Genomic DNA, 22,017 nt, shown 5'->3' with positions numbered 1-22,017 from the left:
TGGCAATGGGATGCCCCCTGTGGGCGGCCGCACTCAGAGGGAGCATGTTAAAGGACCCCATCACGCTATTTCAAAGAGAAGCAGGACGCATTATCTGAGAGTGACCCTTCAATGGATGTCACTGAAACCCACTGCTGCTCATGGGATCTTGCTGCGCACGGGTTGGCCATCCACGTTTCCCACTTCATGACAGTGGCTGCGTGGCAAAGGCATCTTGTTGACTTAGCTGGGCGGCGTGACCCTGAAAGGCGCTATGCAAATGCAAGTCTTTTGCCCACGAAGAAAGAAACCTTTCGCCTGAATTTTCCCTCAAACCGAAACAGAGGAGTTTGCAACGTGAGGATTGGGGATTAAAGTAGGGTGGGGGGGGGGATGCTGGGTGGGGTGGAAGAGGTGTGGAGAGAGGACACAGCCAGGGGCTCCCCTCCAAGATCAGGGGTAGGGGTGTTGGGGGGGGGGGTATCAGTGACATTAACAGACCTCTGGGAGACCTGCCCCAGGCATCAGCAGCTGGAATGACAGGAAGTCAGGGTGGGGGTGGGGGGGGGTGACATTATGTAAAAGGCAGGTATCTGTACAAAGGCAGTGGGGGGCAGGGGGCGGTGGTAACATTGGCCTTGTGTTGCCGAACCCCCTCGGGGGTGTGGGTTTCACTCTCACACCTGCACTTCGTGGGATTTGAATTCATCAAAATGTTCTGGAATAAAACTACAGCCTAATAGCAACCAGAAAGAAATAAACCCACCTGGTTCACTAATGTCCTTCAGGGAAGGAAATCTGCCGTCCTTACCCAATCTGGCCTACATGTGACTCCCACAGCTACAGCAATTCTGTGTTCTTATGAAGAGTGATATTACCTCTGTTTCTCTCTCCACAGACGCTGTCAGACTCACTGAGCTTTTCCACCATTATTGTTTCAGATTTCCAGCATCTGCAGTTCTTTGTTCTATAGTGGCAATTAGCTGCCCTCTGAAATGCCCACTCAAAGGGCAATAAATGCTGGCTCAATTAGAGATTACCCTATCCATGAATGATATTTTAAAAAAAAATTAAAACATCTTTTAAAAAGCCACAGGTGTCAAAGCGTGTTGAAGGTTCAATTGTTGGAGGGCTACGTAGACACTGTGGTAGAGAAACCAGGGAGGAGGATCCCAGAGCAAAGCTTCACATTTCTCTGCCTAAACTTCCCTGGCAAGTTTGCCAAAGGTTTGTGCTCTACACAATACTTTAATGCTTTATAGGGAATGTCTCTCAGCTAAGTCACATCAGCCAGGGGTAACTGTAAGGCAATAGAGTAGGGAAATGGGTCTGGGTGGTTACTCTTCGGAGGGTTGGTGTGGACATGTTGGTCCAAATGGTCTGTTTCTACACTGTAGGGGTTCTATGATTCTCAGTTTCTATGAAGTTATGTCTCAGTGACCTCCAAACGCTAACTGTGACTTGCTCTCACCTGGGCACACTGCAGGTCAGGGTAAGGGGCAAGGAAAGCAGAGCAGGCAATGGATCCCACTATCAGAACTGTCATGGGGCCTGGGCTTCACTGGAAATGCCAATATTTGCTTCCTGTCTCTAACTGCCTCTGAACTGAGTGGCTTGCTCTATCATTCCAGCGAGTAGTCCCCTCTGCTGTGGGTCTGGAGTCACATGGAGGCCAGTCCAGGTAAACATGGCAGATTTCCTGCTCAACAGGAACATTAGTGAAGCAGATGGGTCCTCACAATAATCAATGATAGTTGGCAAGCTCACTGTTGCTGAGGTTAACTTTATATTCCAGATTTATTTAAATGCCACTAGCTGCTCTGCTGGGATTTGAACACATGACCCCAGAGCATTAGCCTGGTTCTCTGGATGACTACACCAGGACATTATACCACCACTGAGCCTGTAGATGGCCACACTGGCAGGGCTTCCTGTGATGAGGCAGCTGTTAATGTGATGCTGACTGTATTAGAGAGAAACAAGAGTAGGCCAATCAGCCCATTGAGCCTACTCTGCTGTTCAATACCATCAACTCAGTTCCAGCTTTCTCCCCATAGTTTTGACCCATTGGGGTGGCACGGTGGCCCAGTGGTTAGCACTGCTGCCTCACAGCATCAGGGACCCAAGTTTAATTCCTGCCTCGGGTGATTGTCTGTGTGGGGTTTGTACATTTTCCCTGTGTCTGCGTAGGTTTCCTCCCAAAATCCAAAGATTGTGCAGGTTAGGTAAATTGGCCGCGCTAAATTACCCATAAAGTCAGGTGCTTTAGTCAGGGGCAAATATGGGGAATGAGTCTGGGTGGTTTACTCTTCGGAGGGTCGGTGTGGATTTGTTGGGCTGAAGGGCCTGTTTCCACATGTAGGGAATCTAATCATGTCTTTCACCTGAAGAACTATATGCAATTCCTTCTTGAACACATTCAAACACTGCTAGGGACCCAGGTTCAATCCCTGGCTCGGGCGACAGTCTGTGTGGAGTTTGCACATTCTCCCAGTGTCTGCGTGGGTTTTCTCCAGGTGCTCCGGTTTCCTCCCACAGTCCAAAGACGTGCAGGTCAGGTGAATTAGCCATAGTGTAGGTGCATTAGTCAGGGATAAATGGGTCTGGGTGGGTTACCCTTTGGAGGGTCGGTGTGGACTGGTTGGGCCGAAGGGCCTGTTTCCATACTGTAGGGAATGTAATTAGGCTGTGACCCCTGCTTCTGGGCTCCCTGATACCCTTCCTGTATTTATCCTGTTTATTGTTAAGGTTAAGGATAAACAGGTGGAGAATATTCACTAATCGAGCATCATGAGCACATATAAAGAGAGACTAGTCCAGGCAACGGGCCGTGGAGGGGGTCGTTAGGGCCGACTGCCTGCCCCTCTTCCGCGGTTACGTTAGAGCCCGGGTGTCCTTGGAGAAGGAGCACGCGGTGTCGACCAACACCCTGGAGTTGTTCAGGGAGAGGTGGGCGCTGCAGGGAGGGGAGTGCATCATTTCTCCCTCCAACTCTATTTTGATTTAGTCCCTACCCTCCCCTTCACTGTTTTGATCACACAGCACTGCCCTTTGATGTGAAGGGCAGTGTTTGTCACTGGCCACCCGGGTGTTTTCCTATCTTCCTGGTGGTGGAAATTAAATAAAGATTCGTGCACTTTGTGTCTTCCACTGTGTCTCACACCTGCACACACACACCATGGGTGCTGGGGATAAAATAAGCACTACCGCACTTAGGTGGTAGTGTGGGGGTTAAAAAAAAACAGGAGTGTAAAGATTGGTGCACTTAGAAAAAAAAATATAAAGAGAGACTGCTGGGCACTGGCGGAAGTAGGGTTGTGAGGATAAACAGGTGGATAAACAGGTGGAGAATATTCACTAATCGAGCATCATGAGCACATATAAAGAGAGACTGCTGGGCACTGGCGGAGGTAGGGTTGTGAGATGCTTGGATTCTGTGAATGAACCGACTGTTAAGAAAGGGATCTGTGTCTGGGTTTTATGTTTTGATATTTGCTTCAATTTGTTTATCAATGACCACGTGGGTCTCAGATTTGGCCAACCAGGGTAGCACAATCCTACCAAGGGATGGAGGGACTTGAGGCAGAGGGAGGGAAATGGTCATTATTTGAGGGGATTAGTTGACAAAGAAGATACAACAAATGGCTAGGAATTCACCAGGTTTTGCCCATTAATTCTACACAGCCCTGCCTGGTAATCCTGGGCCAGTATGATCCTTTCTTAGCCCAAAGATTCCACGGCGTGGAAGGAGGATGAGGTCATAGAATAGCGAGAGGCCTATCAGAGGAGATGGAGATAGGAGCTACGCTGGGGCAAAGTAAACGACAGTACACTGAAAAAGCTGGAGAGAATCGCCAGTCCTCAAAGAGTTACTTTGTTGCTTGCTGTAAAAAGAAATCTTGCTGATATATTGTTAACTGCAGGGAGATGATTTATATAAAATAAGAACGATGTTATATTGTTATCTTAACATTGCATTTTGATGAAAAGCAGCCATGTAGAACATGACTGTAAGTAATTAAGGCAATAAAATGGTGAAATGTGTAATTGGGGTAAAAAGAAACAGTTATCAGGAGTTTACAGTTAACTCAGGTGGAAAAGTCAAAGTAGGTTTTCAATTTCTGATCATTGACCAGAAATCATACCCCAGAAACCAGCCAAACATGACATTTTAGTACTCTTTGTTGTTTTCATTATCTGCTAAATTCAACCAGATTGCATTACTGTTCTCTCTGAGATAGACATGCGTTTGTACCAGGAGCCCTCTGCAAACCGAAAAGTTTGCAAAAGTGTATCGACACTGTTGACCAGCTCCTGGGGGTAGGTTTATGTCAGAAACCTGGGCAAGACACTAGCCTTCTTAAATATGTTACTGAGATATCCACTTGAAGCAGTCCATACTCTCAAGCTGCAAGACTTAGACAAGTAACATTCCTGTCAGTGAGTACAGGTCATCGCCATCTTAAACAGCAGGGGGGTGCTGGTACAGTGGGGATGTCACTGGGCCAGTCATTCTGAAATTCAGGACAATGGTCTGGGGACCTGGGATTGAAGACCACAAGGGCAGTTGGTGAAACTGGATTGAATAAATTCTGGGATAAAGAGGGGTCTACTGCGACCAAGTAACCATTGTTGTAAAAGTCCATCATTAATGCCCTTTAGGGAAGGAAATCTACCATCCTTACCTGGTCTGGCCTACATGTGACTCCAGACCCACGCCTAACCTCCCCTCTTGCCCATTAGGGAACAGAAATACTGACCCAGCCAAATGGTGCCTGTATTCCATGAATAAATTACTAAAAAGGGAGAATCTAACTATAGCTCCTTGACGTCCAATGGCATTACCTTCGCTGACTGGCTCACTATCAACAGAAACTGAACTTGATTAGCCATATTAACACAGTGGCTGCAAGACAAGGTCAGAGACTAGTTGTGGCAAACTCACTCTCTGACTCTTCAAAGCCTGTCCACCATCGACAAGGCACAAGCCAGGAGTGTGATGGAATACTCTCCATTTGCCCTGGATGGGAGCAGCTCCAACAACACTCAAGAAGCTTGGCACCATCCAGGACAAAGCAACCTGGTACCACATCCATAAGCATCCACTCCCTCCACCATCGATGTTCAGCAGCAGCAGTGCGTGCCACTTAGAAAATGCACTGCAGAATTTCACCACAGATCCGGAGGCAGCATCTTCCAAACGCATAACCACTTCCATCTAGAAGGACAAAGGCAGCAGATACATGGGAACACCAGCCCCTGCGGGTGTCCCTGCCAGTCACTTACCCATCCTGACTTGGAAATATACCACCGCTCCAGAGGAATGTAACGAAACCTAGCTGCTACCTCTTTTGTTCCACTGAAACAGGCCTGTATATGCTCTTTCTGTCTGCAAATAATGAGGGCCCATTTGTGGCTCAGTGGTAGTGTTCTCACCCTGGTCTGGGAGGCTCAGGTTCCAGTCCCACAAGTGGGTAATTACATCTCTGAACAGGTTGCTTGGAAGAATAGTTTAATAAAAAAAAAGTTGGCTGCAAATAAAAGAGCTCTGTATTTGCAGCCATGTTCTCCAGTTAATTCATCAGGACATTGAGCACTCATGCCCAGTTTGAGTTCAAAGAAAACTTGGCAGTTAACTGTCAATTGCCTCCCAACTGGTACATTCTCCATGTCAATGCCTCTCACAATCAGACTCCACTTGCTAACCAATCAGCATTCTTTTCTCATACAGTCAAAAATACTGTTCCTTTATGTCTTTGGGGTTATGAATACCCTGATGAGTGCAAGACAAACATTTTATCAAAATATATCTTTATTCATCCACATCCATGTACTTTTATTTTAAGAATAGCCCCTGAGTGTGAGAGCTCTGTCACGAGGATGTCAGATCACATGGAACTGTGACCTAAGAGTAGCTTTCCAGATGTCTCCTCTTTTACCATCTCCTGGATCACCTAACACACTTCATAAAGATGTTGTGTTTGTTGGTGAGGAGATTGACCACCTCCTGTCGACAACTCAGGCCTGGCCTTCATACATGGAGGCAAACGGTGACCAGACCCAGGGACATGGCAAGCAGCAGCAAGGGAGCTCCTGAGGAGAAGCCGACCAGCTGCACTGGGTAGTAGGTGACGGACATCAGTCACCCAGTCACCGGGCCACCTCAAGTCAAAGAGATTTGGAGTCAGAGGAAGGCACTGCTGAAGTTGGACTGAACCTGTAAGTAGTTCATGAAATCAAAAAATTGTAAGAGGAGGGGGAAATGTGGCGTCAAATCTCTTTACTGTAAATGTAGCTACTAGGCACATAGGTAAGGGACTGTATCATACATGGAAGAAAGGGTTGAGTTGTGGATGTGCCCATTCCTACCACTTCCTGCATATAGTGTATCTCCCAAATAAAACTGTTGTAAATAGAGGACTTTTTGTCCACAGTCTGGATCTGATCGCATTAGACAGTAATCCATGTTTAGACCCTTCATGTTGCTGTCCAATCAGTGCTTTTGTGATTGTATTGCCTGGTCTACTGTCCTCTGTGCTTGCCTATCTGACCTCTTCACTCCTTGTTAACCAGAACTCCAGCAGGAGGCCAAATAAAATGGAAATTGGGAGAGGAAGACATGAAGGGCTGAATGGTCTCCATCTCATTCTGATGCCAACGATGAATACCTGATGGCTAGACAGTGCCACCAGTGAGTGATAGTGACTGGAAGTGATCTGCTTCTGGGAGAGCTTGATCTTCTCAAGTCCTTCCCTCGTGTATTTATGATGCAAACTGCTGGCTTTCCTCCTGCCTGAGTGAAGGATGAGCATACTCTGGTTGGATCACCACTCCTGCGCACCCCTCTTATATCTCCCCACTCCCTCACCACACCCAGGTTCTCAGCTTGTTTGCTCAGACACTGTGAAGGCTCTTTTAGCTGCGGGGGACCGTGGAAGTGGGGGTGAGGGTGGGTGGGTGTGGGAGTGGTGGTCAAACAGACTCTCCTACACATCACTCCACCCCTGACCATCTCTCCCATCAACCAGGTGTCATTCAATAGGACTAGTATTCCAGGACTTAAGACTAGCGTCCTGGGCACATGGTTTAAAATCCCATTACAGCAGACAAGAGCAGGCTACAAGAGCAGATCAGAGGCTAGGAATACTGCAGTGAGTAACTCACCTCCTGACTCCCCAAAGCCTGTCCACCATCTACAAGACACAAGTCAGGAGTGGGAGGGAATACTCCCCACTTGCCTGGATGGGTGCAGCCCCAACAACACTCAAGAAGCTTGACACCATCCAGGACAAAGCAGCCCGCTTGACTGGCACCACATCCACAATCATCCACCCCTGCAAGTTCCCCTCCGAGCCACTCACCATCCTGACTTGGAAATATATCGCTGTTGCTTCACTGTCGCTGGGACAGAATCCTGGAATTCCCTCCCTAATAGCATTGTGGGTCAACCCTCAACGGGGGGACTGCAGCGATTCAAGAAGGCAGCTCACTCCCACCTTCTCAAGGGACAACTAGGGATGGACTATCAATGCTGGGCCCAACCAGCAACACCTACATCCCACAAAAAATGAATACATTTTAAAAAAGACAGAGAATTTGGAACTCGATTATAAATCTGGAACAGAAAGCTGATCTAAAGGCCACCACTGCCAAGTGCTGTGAAACCCCATCTAGTTCACCAATACCCTTTAGGATGGCTGCTACCCTTTCCCAGTATGGCCTCCTTGTGACTCCACACCTGCAGCAGTGACTAGTTTTCTATTCACTCATGGGATGTGGGTGTCACTGGCTAGGCCCAGTATTTATTGCCTATCTCTAGTTGCCCCTTGAGAAGGTGGAGGTGAGCTGCCTTCTTGAACCACTGCAGTCCATGTGCTGTGGGTCGACCCACAATGCTATTAGGGAGGGAATTCCAGGACTCTGACCCAGCAACACTGAAGGAACAGCGATATATTTCCAAGTCAGGATGGTGAGTGGCATAGAGGGGATCTTTCAGATGGTGGTGTTCCTGTGTATCTGCTGCCCTTGTCCTTCTAGATGGAAGTGGTCATGGGTTTGGAAGGTGCTGTCTGAGGATCTAGTGTGGTTAACTCTTAGTTAACATCAGAAAGCTGCTGAGTTCAAGGGCAATTAGGTGCAGGCAATAAATTCTGGTCCGGCCAGTGACATCCATGAGCCATGTAGGAGTTTTAAGAAAAACTCTTCCAGCCAGCTACACAGATATTGTCAAATCACTGCAGATGGAGATGGAATTAGACAGCCTGTTTGTAATGAGTGGCTCCTCTGCTGTTTCACAGCTCAGGCATCTTGCAATTGAAACTGGCTCTTTGCAAAACTAAAAATAACGGCAAGGTAAAGACATTCCGAAAGGAAAGCCAATGGGATTTTCTTTAAGTAGGTGAAGTTCAAAACCTGAACTTTGTTTCAGCTGTCTTTACCTGCAGTTTCTATGTTCTGAAATTACACTGCAAATGGAGTTTGGACCATCCCTTTTCCCCAGTTGCCAGTAGGGGTCCTTCACCTCCCTCCACTGTACAAACCATGCATAGGGCACCAGCACCAACACAGGGCTCTCCAGACGGTTTCATTGCTTGGCTCCTTCCTGCAGCTTTGCTCATTTAATTCTCAATCCCCGGGTTCCGCAGCCCACTCTACCCCCACCCCGAGACCCAGGCTGAGAATTTTTTGCCTCTTTCAAAAAAGGATACCCCTGATTTAGCCCATCCCCTTTATATCTCTATCCCGCTCTAACTCATGTCACATGCCTATCCACTGACCAGCCTTTTATTTCTTGGCCGAGAGTAATTTTGGTCATAAACAGAAACTGAAATTGCTGGAGGAACTCAGCAGGTCTGGCAGCATCTGTTAAAGAGAAACAGAGTTAACGTTTTGGGTCCAGTGACCCTCTTTCAGAACAATTTTGGTCACGTCACATGACCCTCAATCTCTGTGGGCTGTGAAGTGTGGTTACCGGTTCTGTGGGGAGGAGGTTTTGGAATGTAATACACTCAATGTGGATGAGTTGTACAGGTATTAATGATGTGGTCATAGCTCCCATTCTGTGGGATAAATCGTTAAAGGTGATCACCTTTTCAGCAACTACTTCCTTATCCACTATCCGTCCTTGCGATAGATGTTTTTTCCTAATCAACCTGTTCAGAGATGCTATCACACACCCTCTGGAACAGGTGGGGATTGAATCCCTGGCTAAGAGGTAGAGACACTACCTCCTCATCACAAGAGCCCTGACTTATTCAGTGCTGCAAGTTGGCAGAGTGTCCGCTGCACAACTGATGAAGGTGTGTGTATGTGTGTAATATGTGTGTGTAAGTGTGTATGTGTATGTATGAGTGTAAATATATGTGTGCATGTGTGTGCATGTGTATGTATGTGTGCACACACTTGTGTCTGCGCGTGCGATTGTGTGCATGTATATAAGTGCATATATGCGTGTGCACATGCATATATGCGTGTGCACATGCATATGTTTTGTGAGAGCTTGTGTCTGTGTGTGTGAGCGCACTTGTGTGTCTGTGTGTGTTTCTGTTTGTGTATGTCTGTGTCTGAGAGTCTGTGTTTGTCTGTGTGTGTGAGAGAGTTTGTCTGTGGGTAGGTGTGTGTGTGCACGCACGTGTGTGTCTGTCTGTGCATGTGTATGTCTGTGTGTGAGAGTCTGTGTATGTGAGAGAGTGTGTATTTGGGTGTGGGTGTGTGTGCGTGTGTGCGAATCTGTGACTGGGTATGTCTGTGTGTGAGAGTCTGTGTGTGTGTGAGAGAGAGAGAGCATTTCTGTGTGTGTGTCTCTGTACCGCTGTGTATGTGTGGCTCTATGTGTGTTTGTAGGTGTGTGTGTGTGTGGCTGTATGTCTGTCTTGTGTGTGTAGCTGTGCATCTGTGCGCGTGTGTGTGTCTGTGTGTATGTGTAGCTGTGCGTCTGTGTGTGTGTAGCTGTGCGTCTGTATGTGCATGTGTAGCTGTGCGTCTGAATGTGTGTGTGTAGCTGTGCATCTGTGTGTGAGAGGGTGTGTGTGTAAGCGTAGCTGTGCGTCTGTGTGTGTGTGAGTATGTGTGTGTGTATATGTGTAAGTGTGTGTGTGTGTGTGTTTGTGTGTAACTATGCGTCTGTGTGTGTGTGAGAGTGTGTGTGTGTATGTGTATGTATGTGTAGCTGTGCATGTGTGTGTGTGTGAGAGTGTGTGTGTGTGTGTGTGTTGGTGGAGAGGGGAATTGATCCCTACCTGGAAGATTAACCCACATACATTACCACGAAACTCTGAAGCACTGTCAAACTCAGCTCCAGCTGTGTGTCCAACAGCATTTTGCAAAAGTCCTTTCCCACAGTACAACCCTGGATAAATGACCATCCAATCAGAGCCACAGCCATAGTATTATCTGAAGAGTCTGTCCCCTTGACCTCATTCAAAGTGCCACTCCAAATAGATGAATCAAGATCGGTATTTTCTTTCCCCATCCTAAAACTCTTGCGGCTGACGGTTTCCAACCTCAATATCCTTTTTGCAATGATTTGGCCAGCAAAAGATTTTTTTCTTTCAATTTTGGCATTTCTTTTCTCCCTGACTTATCCCCTCAAATATCCTCTGTCTGCTCCTCAGGGCAGGTAGAGTTCAATATCAGTCGTCTTACACTATAGAAAGAGGCCATACTGCCCATCGTGTCAGTGATAGCTCTTGAAGTGAACGTCAAGGTTCAGTGCCATCCTCCTGCCTTTGCCCCGTATTTCTGCTCTTTATTTGCATTTAAATAATCATCCAACCCCTCTCCAATGCCTCAACCGAACCTGCCTCCATTTCCAGGCGGTACATTCCTTTCCCCAACTACTCACTGGGTGAAAATGTTCCTCACAAGTCACATTTGCTGCTTTTGTAAATCATTTCAAACCTCTGTCCTCTTTTTTTAATGAGCAGGAACAATTTCTCACGATATTATCTGTCCAGCCTGCTCACGGTTTTGCAAACTTCTGTCACACCTCCTTGCAGCCGCCTTCTCTCCAGGAAGAATAGTCCCAATCTCTCTCATCCATTCTCATCGATGATATCCCTGGGACCATTCTTGCAAGTCACTTCTGCACTCTCTCCAATGCTTTCCTTTACTGTGGCACCCAGAATTGTGCACAATCCCCCAGCCGAGGCCTGGCAAGTGTCTTATGCAAGATCAACATCACCCCCTTGTTCCTGCATTCCCTATCCTTGTTAAAAGAGCCCAGGTTTAGGATCCATAGCTGCCCAGCTCTTCAGTCCCTGTCAATGATTCTGCTGTGGCCTTGGTAACTAACTAACTCCTCACCTTCAGAGAATCCTAAAGTACAGGAGGAGGCCATTCTGCCTTCCATGTCTGTACTGGCTCTTTGAAAGAGCTCTCCATCTGTGGCCATCACACTTTGACTCCCTGCATTGGCTCCTCACTCCCAGCAACTCACTTCTGGGATCTCGTAGGAGTTGATTCCATTGGTTTAGAATAATTGAGGAAATCATTAATTTGCCTTGGCATAGAGGATGGCCTTTTGGCCCATCCGTGGTTGGTTGCTGGAACCCCAGCTGAAAACAGTGGGGGTGGTAGCTGCACCCCTCAGTAACTGGAGAATGTTTTCATGAATGTGGACAAAAATATGAGCCGTGATGAAACATATGAGCTAAAAGATGAAGTTGCAGGGGTCATTGTGGTGATGCCAGTATCTTTACATTCAACTCAACCGCTTTCTAAGGTGCTAACGTTCTGGCTTGGCACCGTGATGGGACTTCAGCCCCACTGCAGGGCGGAGCAGAGTGCTGCACTGCCAGAGGTGCCCTCTCCCAGGCCAGAGCTGAGCCAAAACCACCATCGACAATGCCCAGCCACTTTGGGAAGGTTCCACAGCCCAATCTGGGCAGTGGCAAGCCGGCTCTGCCCTACTTCTTCTGGCTGATACCTCGATCCTGACCCAACACCACCACGAGCCAATCCACAAGCAGTGTGTGCTGATGGGATTTCACTGTGTACAACTTGGCAGCTTCCATCATGGTGTCATAGTAATAGAAGCGGGAGTAGGCCATTCAGCCCGTCGAGCCTGCTCTGCCATTCATTAAGATCATGGCTGATCTATCCATCGTCTCAGCTCCACTTACCTGCATTATCCCCATCACCTTAATTCCCCCACCATGCAAAAGCCATCTAACTGTGTCTTGAGCATATTTAACAAAGCTGCCTCTGCTCCTTCCTTGGACAGAGAATTCCATCGATTCACTACTTACTGGGAAAAACAGTTCCTCCTCATCTCTGTCCTAAATCTACTGCCCTAATCTTGAGGTCATGTTCCCTAGTCCTAGTCTCACCCACCAGCGGAAACAACTTGTCTGCCTCTGTCTTATTGATTTCCTTCACAACTTTATAAGTTTTTTATAAGATTCCCTCTCATTCTTCTGAATTCTAGTGAGTACAGTCCCAAGCGGCTCAACCTCTCCTCACAGGGTAACCCCCTCCATCCCCGGAATCAACTTGGTGTCCCTCCTCTGCACTTCCTCCACAGCCAGTGTATCCTTCCTCAAGAAAGGAGACTAGAACTGCACACAATACTCCAGGTACAACCTCCCCAACACCTTGCCCTTCCTAAATCAGCAACTTGCTGTGAAGTACCTTGGAGGATTTTGGGGGCGAGATAAATGACAAATCCCTCATAAACTGAGTGCACATTCCCATCAGACTCAAAAGAAACACCACCCCCCCCCCCCCCCAAAGAAAAGATCAATTTTCTTTTGAACACCCACAGAAAGGGAAAAAAGATGGAATCTCAGATTAAAAAAAAACCTCCTTGGACTCTTTGATTGTGGAAGCCAGGAGGATAAAAATGCAGGAGGGTCTCCACTGGGGGGTGTACATCAGATTTGCCAAACCGTTGCAGTCTCTGTCGGATATTTGTCACCAGGGTACAGGTTACAGGATATTTATGCAGGGAGAGTGCGAGGTTTTTCGACAAACACAACAGCTGATACCCTTGCAAAATATATAAATCGATGCATATTAATTACGTCCTTCTGGGAAAGGTTACATTTTTAAGAGAGGAATCAAGGTGAGCTGGGATGAATGAAAGTTTGTTAGTTCTGCTGGTGGAATATTTGTGCAGCTTTAATTACATTCCTGTTCTGCCAACGACAAAATATTTTTATTCCCCCCAGCCCCATGGCCATTAGTCCTGGTGGGTTAGGTCTGAGTGTCTTTAAGTCAGGGTGTGTGGGGGCTATCTCACAGATCAGGGTCTCCTGGCCTTCTCTATCCTCCCCATCACCACCTTGTCACTCCTCATACCCCACCCGTCTCCGCACATTGGTGAATAAGAGAGTTTTTATTTGCAAATAAATGCCCAACGGTCACCCATTCTCCTCCCCTCCCCTGTCCTCAGCCCCTTGACAGTCTGATATCAACAACACAGATACACTGGCTGGTGTTCCATCAGCTTTAAACATGCCCTGACTCAAACCCCACAGGAAGGTCACAACAAATGGTTTTCTGAATCACTGCCCCTGAAATAATTTTGTGTATTAGAACCTGAATCTGCACTTTCTGGCCCGAAAGCTTTCTAATTATTCCTGTGTCCTTGGGACAGACACTGATCCTTCACTGCAAACCAACCCCCCCACCCCCCTCCCTCCCAATCTGTTTTCAAAGCATGTCTGTCCTTTATTAAATTGTTTTCTTTTCCACATTATCAGTTACCATGGCGACCTCATCTCTCGGATTATTTGAATTTCATTATATCTATTGATTTGGGAGCATTTCATCTTTTTTATTGTTTTTCTGTCAATTTTCAAAACGAATAACCATCTAATTTGCGTCAGTGCTGATTACGTTTGTCCCTCAACAGAGGTCGGCAGCTGTGCCACAGAAACAAATCAATGGGAAAAACATCATAAAACTCAAAAGTACAATCTCCAGGAAATGGGTGACATTCCACGGTTGCCATGGTGAAGTCATCAAAATTTTGCTTTGTTGTAAATTTTAAACCTGCTTACTTTGGTTAATAATTTATGCAATTTTAGCATTATTTATAAATTTTTTAATAAGAAGCCTGAAGCAAAGTGGCCATTAACAAAACACACAGCTGTCCAATCGCTCGGCACAGATCAATTTCATTTTTATGACATGATAAAATGCTTTTAAAGCAATTTACACAAATATGGAAAATTTTTTAGCGACTTCATTTATTCATAAGGGGGGCAGGAACTCTGTGTATCAAGAAGATGGCCTGGACTTAACTGGAATGGACTGAATGTCCTTCAAACAAGGGCATAAAGTTTCATTTCCAATGCACGCAGTCAGAGGCAATTTGGGATGCACTGTTAATATTAAAAAAAAACATTACCATAGCACTAGAGAAAATAACGGTGACAAACCGCCTCACTTGTAAGGGTGTAAATCCACACTGCTTTAACTACCCAGCGTTTTGTTAACATTAAATATCTGGGAGTTTAGTCGAACGCTCAGCTGTCACTGACTATTTTTATTGTAAGTTTTATCATCATGGCTGACTTTTTGAAAAAAAGCTTAGCACTTTATGCTATTTTTGGCTGTAATTTATCAAATAGTGCCGCTGTTCGGTCTGTGGTGAGTGTTTAGCTGTCAATATGTGTCTTAGTCTGTGTACATTTGTGTCTATATGTCTGTATTTGTATATATTTGTGTGTACATTTGTATCCTTGTGTGAGTGTTTGTATCGCCAATTAGTGTTTGTATGTGCGTACATGCCTGAGTATATATACTTGTGTGTGTGTATGTAAGTGTATATGCATGCATGTGTATATGTGTGTGAGTGTGTGTGGATAGGGGTGTGTAGGGTTGTGAGTATATGAGTATGTGTGGGATTGTGGGTGTGTGTGCATCTGGGTCTGAGTGAGTGTGTGAGAGTGAATGAATGTGTGTGTAGGTGTGTGTGGAGGGGGTATGTGTGTGTGAGAAGTGTGCATGTGTGTGTGAGAGAGTGTGAATGTGAGAACGGGTGTGTGAGGGTGAGAGAGTATGTGCATGCGTGAGTGTGTGAGAGTGTATGTGTGTGAGGATGTGAGAGAGTGTTAATGTGAGAGTGTTAATGTGAGAGTGTGTTTGTGAGAGTGTGAGTGTGAAAGTGTGTGAGTGTGAGAGAGTGTGAGTGTTGTGTGAGAGTGCGAATGTGAGAGCGCGCATGTGAGAGTGAGCGTGAGTGTGTGAATGTGAGAGAGTATGAGTGTGAGAGAGTGTGCATGTGTGAGAGAGTGTGAGTATGACTGTGTGCATGTGTGAATGTGAGTCTCCTGTTGTCTGTGATTGTGAGAGAGTGTGAGTGTGAGAGTGAGTGTGTGAGAGAGTGTGAGAGAGTGAGGTGTGAGTGTGAGAGAGTGAGTGTGAGTGTGTGAGTGTGAATGTGAGAGTGTGAATGTGAGAATGTGAATGCGAGAATGTGAGTGTGAGTCTCCAATGCTCTGTGTAATTGTGTGAGTCTGAGTATGTGAATGTGTGAATGAATGTGTGAGTGGGTGAGTGTGAGTGAGAGAGAGTGTGTGTGAGAGTGTGAGTCTCCTTTGCTCTGTGTGTGAGAGTGTGTGAGTGTGAGCGTGTGAGTATGTGAGTGTGAGTCTCCTGTGTTCTGAGTGTGAGAATGTGTCAGTGTGAGTGTGAGAGTGTATTAGCATGAGTGTGAGTCTCTTCTGCTCTGTGTGAGTGAGAGTGTGTGTGAGTGTGTGTGTCTCCTGTGCCATGTGTGAGTGTGAATGTGTGAGTGCGTGACTGAGTGTGAGAGTCTGTGAGTATGAGTGTGAGTATGTGTGTGTGCATGTATCCTGTGCCCTGTGTGCGCGAGTGTGTGTATGTGTCTCCTGTGCTCTGTGCGAGTGTGAGTGTGTGTGTGTGTATGAATGTGTGTGTGTGTCTCCTGTGCTCTTGAGAGTGAGTGTGAGTGTGTATGTGATTGAGTCTCCTGTGTTGTGTGTGTGTGTGCGAGTGTATGAATGTGAGTGTGTGAGTCTCCAGTGCTCTGTGTGAGTGTGTGTGAGTGTTAGAGTGTGTGAGTGAGAGTCTCCTGTACTCTGTGTGAGTGTGAGAGCGTATGAATGTGAGTGAGTGTGAGTCTCCTGTGCTCTGTGCGAGTGTAAGTTTCCCGTGCTCTGTGTGAGTGAGAGTGTGAGTGTGAGTCTCCTGTGCTTTGTGTGTGTGTCTCCTGTGCTCTGTGAGTGAGAGTGTGTGAGTGTGAGTCTCCTGAGCTCTGAGTGTGAGAGTATGTGAGTGTGAGTCTCCTGTGCTGTATGAGTGTGAGTGTGTGAGTGTGAGTCTCCTGTGCTTATGAGTGTGAGAGTGTGTGAGTGTGAGTCTCCTGTGCTGTATGAGTGTGAGTGTGTGAGTCTCCTGAGCTCTGTGAGTGTGAGAGTGTGTGAGTGTGAGTCTCCTGTGCTGTATGAGTGTGAGAGTGTGAGTGTGAGTCTCCTGAGCTCTGTGAGTGTGAGAGTGTGTGAGTGTGAGTCTCCTGTGTGACTATGATGGATCCTGCTAGACCTTGCTCTCAGTGTAATACCTTTGTTGTTCCTTCTCCATTACCCACTCAACACTCCACCACCCCAACCCCCCCACCCCCATCCCTGGGAAAGTTTCATACCCTCCTGAATGCTGCTAGAAATGACTAAAGGGGCTGAATGACCTGTTCCTATGTGTTGTTTCTTACTTGTCCACCCTCCCTGGGTTCTGCCTTCAGCGTCACTGCCATGTCCTATCACCCTGCTGTTGGTGTCCCAGGCTGTGGGAGTCTGCCACCATCCATACAGTCAGAGTGAAGTGCAGCTCAGAGAAACAGCCAATCCAGTCCGTGCTGGTCAAAAACAATCACCCGGACTGTTCTCATCCCATCTTTCAGCACATGGCCTATCGCCTTGAATGCCTTGGCATCACAAGTGCACATTTAAATACATTCAGGCCCCCATTCACCCTTTCATTGTGAAGGGGAGGGGCTGTTCCTAAATCATGAACAAAGGCGTGACCTCCTTGAATATCAATAATGTCGCTCCTCCAGGCTAGCTCACTACCCCCTTACTTCCTTTGTGTTGAATGGGCGGCATGTTCCCAGGATCTGGAGTGTGGCTGTTCGGGATAGGGCTGGCTGGACAGACTGAAGACCCTGGCTCTCGTTGTGGGAGTGTAGATCGTCAATATTCTCTTAGGCAACACCACACCCTGTCCACCCCCACGTATCTGCAGTTCTTTGTTTTATTCAAAGTATAACAGGGATGTGCTGCTGGGAATACCGTCAACACAAGAAAGCATAAAGCCATTCCAAGGGTCATATTGGACTCAAAAAGTTAACTCTGTTTCTCTCTCTGTAAGTGCTACCAGACCTGCTGAGTTTGTCTAGCATAGTCAGTTTTGGTCCATGTCACTGACTGGATTTCCAGCTGATCTGAGATGATTCTACTCAGGATCAAAATGTTTATACTTTCCCAGTCATTCTGGTAGGTGTCCTTCCAGCCCTGATTGACCATTGGATTTTAAGTTCAGCTCAGAGAAGGCAGATTTTGTCCAGTTGGGTAATTGACTTTTTTGTCCCATTCCTTCTCCTGGGCAGCGCAATGCAGGATTAGCAAGAAATACACATGAACAACGACATTCAAAGAACATCTTAACCTCAGTGATATCGGGCTGTACCTCCTCTAGGAGCTCGCCCATATATTCCCACAACCGAAACGTATCGATGATTAATTTATAGTCAAATAATGAGCAGTACGGAGCACAGGGATGTGCTCCTCAAACCATCACCACCCCCTCCTCCTCCTGATAAACACATCGCCAGTACTCACCTCCACTGGACCCAGGAAATATCGATTTTATTGCCAGAGTTTGAATAAACTTGACCTAATGAGGAATTCCAACCCCCCTCACATTCTTCCAAGGAGTAACCTTTGAGAGTCTCCATCTGACACCGAAAGAATGGCTGGGCCACCCAGTGTGGATGGCATGTGTGTGTTTTGTTGTGTGTTTGTGCATGTGTGTGGGTGTGTGCGTGTGCATGTGTGTCTGCACGTGTGTGTGTGCTTGTGTATGTGTGTGGGGGGGGGGGGGGGTGTGGGATGTTAACTGGGGAATGGACTCAGTACTGAGTTGTTTTCCAGGGAGAGCAGGGTGAATGGTGCGTAGCACTGTTGTCATTTGCCAACCCATACCTGCGCTGTTCTAACCCTGAGAGAGGGCAGCTCCATCAATGCCACAAGGGGCTTGTTTGGGGTCTGCCTGCTGATTGAGAGGTGGGGGGGGGTCATGATGATGGGGTAGGTCAGTCAGCCTGACAGACAATGAAACTCCGGCAGGTACCTACACAACATGACTCACTGAGAGACTTCTATCAGAACCAGGTTCAAATTCACTCAGGATTTCTGATAGAGAATTCCTATCACCTTATTTGGGTTCTGTAGCAGCAGGATCAGGAGACAGTCACTTATATAAAAATTCTTTCACTGGACGTGAGTATTTCCTGGTGGAAAGTTGGAGGTGACCTGCTGAATCTTGAGTTAGGAGGAGAAGGTGGAAAAGTTGGGACTGTTCTTCTCAGAACAGAGAAGGTAAAGAGACAGCCTAACGAAACTCTAAAGGCAAAGTGAGGGGGTGGGTGGGGGTCGGTCAAGGCCACAGGGTCAGAGGTTCAAAACCTTCCAGCCAAAGATTTCCTGGCCACAGGAATAAGGTATTTTTTTATTCACTCAGGGCGTTCTGTGATCTGAAAGATTCTCCCTGGAAAGGAAGTGAAAGGCTTACTTCATAACTCATTAAATAAAAAGGGAGTTGGACCATTTGTTTTTGGAGAATGAGGGTTTGGCAGGATGATGAAGAAAAGGGAGCTGAATGTCTGAAGAGCCAGCATAGCTCCTATATGCTGAATGGCCTCATTCTGTGCTGTAGGTGCCTCTGGCAGTCCATGGAGCTAGTTCCTTCCCATCATGGCTGATCATCGACCTAATCGCCACCTTTCTTGGGCCATCTCAAAATCCTGGAATTCCCTTCACACCTTGCAATCTGTTTTGAATTTACTCAACAATGGAGCATCCACAAACCTCTGGGCAGAGAATTCCAGAGGCTGAGGGTCACCTCTCCAACACTTCCTCCTATCTGCCCCTTGGATCATGACATTGGGAGGAGGCAATAGTCTAGAGTCCAGAGACCCAGCTTATGTTTGAGTCAACAAGATTTTCCTCCCCTCCGTTCTCACTATCTTTATCCTGATCGTCCTCCCCCAAATCCAGTCAACCTTCTGGAAACAACAGCTCAGTACTCAGTCCTTTTTATTCATTGGATGTGAATATTACCCAAGCCTAACTACCCAGAGGGCAGTGAAGAATCAACTACATTCGTGGGTCTGGAGTCACATGTAGAACAGACCAGGTAAGGATGGCAGTTTCCTTCCTGAAGGGACATTAGTAAACCAGATGGATTTTCCCAAAAATCGACAATGGTCAACCATAGACTCTAAATTCTAGCTTTTTATTGAATTCAAATGCCACCATTTGCCATGGAACATGACCTGGGTCTCTGGGATATCTCAAAAGCACTAGAGCTATCACCTCCTGCCAAGGTCATGACCCGGGGGGGGGGGGCACGGGGAATCAGAGGAGGAGTCTGATAGTTGTCACTCATTCTCTGCCAGATTTGAAGAAAACGTACCAGACTCGAAAGGTTAACTCTGTTTCTCCTCTACAGTTGCTGCCAGACCTGCTGAGTTTCTCCAGCGATTTCTGTGTTGGTTTCAGATTTTCAGCATTTGCAGTATTTTACTTTGATTTGAAACGATTTTTTTGTGCATGTTCCTGAAACGAGGAAATGAACAGCCCTCTGTGGTGTGGACAGGTGTGGCCCACTGGGATTTGGTATGGCCCTCCATGCACCTCTCCAGAATCACATCCCCTCTCCCAATCTTGTGCTCCAGTGAAGGCTCGATTCAACGAGTACATCATTTCCAAATACCTCAGAGACCATCGACGGAGATTAACACCAGGAAGAGCCTGAGCTGTACCTGAGTAGTGCCACGTCACCGATGGCAGCTGGATGCGATGTGGGGGTGTTGAGGGTTAGCAGTACCTGTCCCCATCCCCAGTCATTATCAGTGTGAGAGATGGCAGTAACTCTCTGTGCCCCTTGGCTAACATTTGGCTACTGGCCTGAGCTGACTGGCAGAGAACCTTTAATGAGGTGACTGCTGGTGAACAGTCTCTCCCCTTTCTCAGTTGTGCAAAACTTGAGTTCCAATTCACTAAGAATTAATCTAATGACAGTTACCTTGCGAAAACTAGCTCTGCATTCTCAAGAAACCAAACTTAAAGCTGCTCTCTGTCCATGTGCATTTTTATTTTTGACTGTCTCTCATGGACAGAGTTTACCTGCAGGGGTGGGGGAGGGCGGGGTGTCACAGATATAGAGTCATAGAGATGTACAGCATGGAAACAGACCCTTCGGTCCAACCCATCCATGCTGACCAGATATCCCAACTCTATCTAGTCCCACCTGCCAGCACCCGCCCCATATCCTGGCTTCTGTGGTTTTCTTGTGTTAATCTCATTTTTAACAAGTGATTGTGTAGTACTTGGAATGTCACATCACAATGAGCTGTTTCCAACTCCTTCTTAACAATAACGTTCATTCTCTAATGTGATGGTCTGTTCCCAGGGATTTTCACAGGCTCGCTTTCAGATCAATGATTCAGATGGAGCTACAACAGCAGGTTGAGGTTGATGGAATTGAGGGGCTACATGCAGATCGCAGCCTTCTCACAGGTCAAATGGTCAGGTTCAATGGCCTGGTCTGGTGGCCTGGTCTTAAGTGGAATAAAACAGACATTGCAAGAGAAACTCAGCAGGTCTGGTAGCATCTGTGGAGAGAGAAACAGAGTTAACGTTTCGAGTCTGGTGACCCTTCTTCAGATCAGGTCTTAAGAAAACTCTTAAAGCAGAAGGGAGATTGAAATAACGGCAGAGAGGCTGCCCCCATCACCAAGTCGCCCTTATTTACCGTGGCCAGTCCTTAACTGAGGAGACTCTAACCTCCTGGTTATATATATTTTTACTTTTTTTAAAAACAAACACAGCAAAAAACAATAAAGAAACCAAAAGAGTATATGCCTTCCCTAAACAAGAGGAAAGAAAACAAAAACTCTCCTCCTCCAAAACACAGGACCCCAGCAATAGCAGGAACACACTGACTGTGGACACCAGCCAGCGCAGAGTCAGTACCTTAAACTGAGGAGATTCCAAATCGCCGAGTTATCTCCTGGTTTTTTTTTTTGGTTTTTTTTTTCTTTTTTTTTGTTTTTTTTTCACCTAAGTGCGGTAGTGCTTATTTTATCCCCAGAACCCATGGTGTGTGTGTGCAGGTGTGAGACACAGTGAAAGACAAAGTGCACGAATCTTTATTCAATTTCCACCACCAGGAAGATAGGAAAACACCCGGGTGGCCAGTGACAAGCACTGCCCTTCACATCAAGGGACAGTGCTGTGTGATCAAAACAGTGAAGGGGAGGGTAGGGACTAATCTCCTGGTTATATTGGTCAGCCAAGGCTTTCCTACTTGGCCCAAGTTAACGACTCCAATCTAGAAAATAACCAGATCCACCTGGTCCCAATCACTGCAGGGATGTAGTGACGTTTGGTAGCAATTGGAAATGGGCACATTTAAACTGCGTTGATCTGTACCTGGCCATATCTGAATCTTTCTAGGCCTTGACATAAAACAAACCTGCAGTGGCTGAGATCCAGACCACCGTCAGCTTCCCTTGCAATGAACTGAAAAGTTAAGTCAGAATTAGTTTGCTGGAGACTTTAATTGCTTCATTTTCTTGCACCCCCACCTGTGCTACAGTTTTCCTCATCTTGATTTTCAGTTTTCTTTTTAGGCAAATGCTTATCTGGTGCCGATCACTCCCACCCCCTCCGCAGGCATCACACCTCATCTTGTTTAGGGAGGGGAGCAGACTGGAAGTGTTCCCTCTGCCAATGATGGTGGTGAACAGGGAATTGAGAAGAGGGGCTCTCAGGTTACTCCTTAAAAGAA

The 22,017-nt window shown here is 46.8% G+C and overlaps 1 protein-coding gene across 14 annotated transcripts in view; it reads right to left on the bottom strand.

The window, feature by feature from the left end:
* casz1 (castor zinc finger 1) overlaps positions 1-22,017 on the bottom strand; it is a 402,949-nt gene that overhangs the window by 133,517 nt on the left and 247,415 nt on the right. The gene's annotated exons all lie outside the window — the stretch shown is intronic.

This window comes from Chiloscyllium plagiosum, unplaced genomic scaffold, assembly GCF_037043375.1.
Source record: "Chiloscyllium plagiosum isolate Xiang-an unplaced genomic scaffold, Cpla_swu_hap1 HiC_scaffold_37, whole genome shotgun sequence".
Lineage (NCBI taxonomy): Eukaryota > Metazoa > Chordata > Chondrichthyes > Orectolobiformes > Hemiscylliidae > Chiloscyllium > Chiloscyllium plagiosum.
This window is presented reverse-complemented; position numbering and strand designations above follow the sequence as displayed.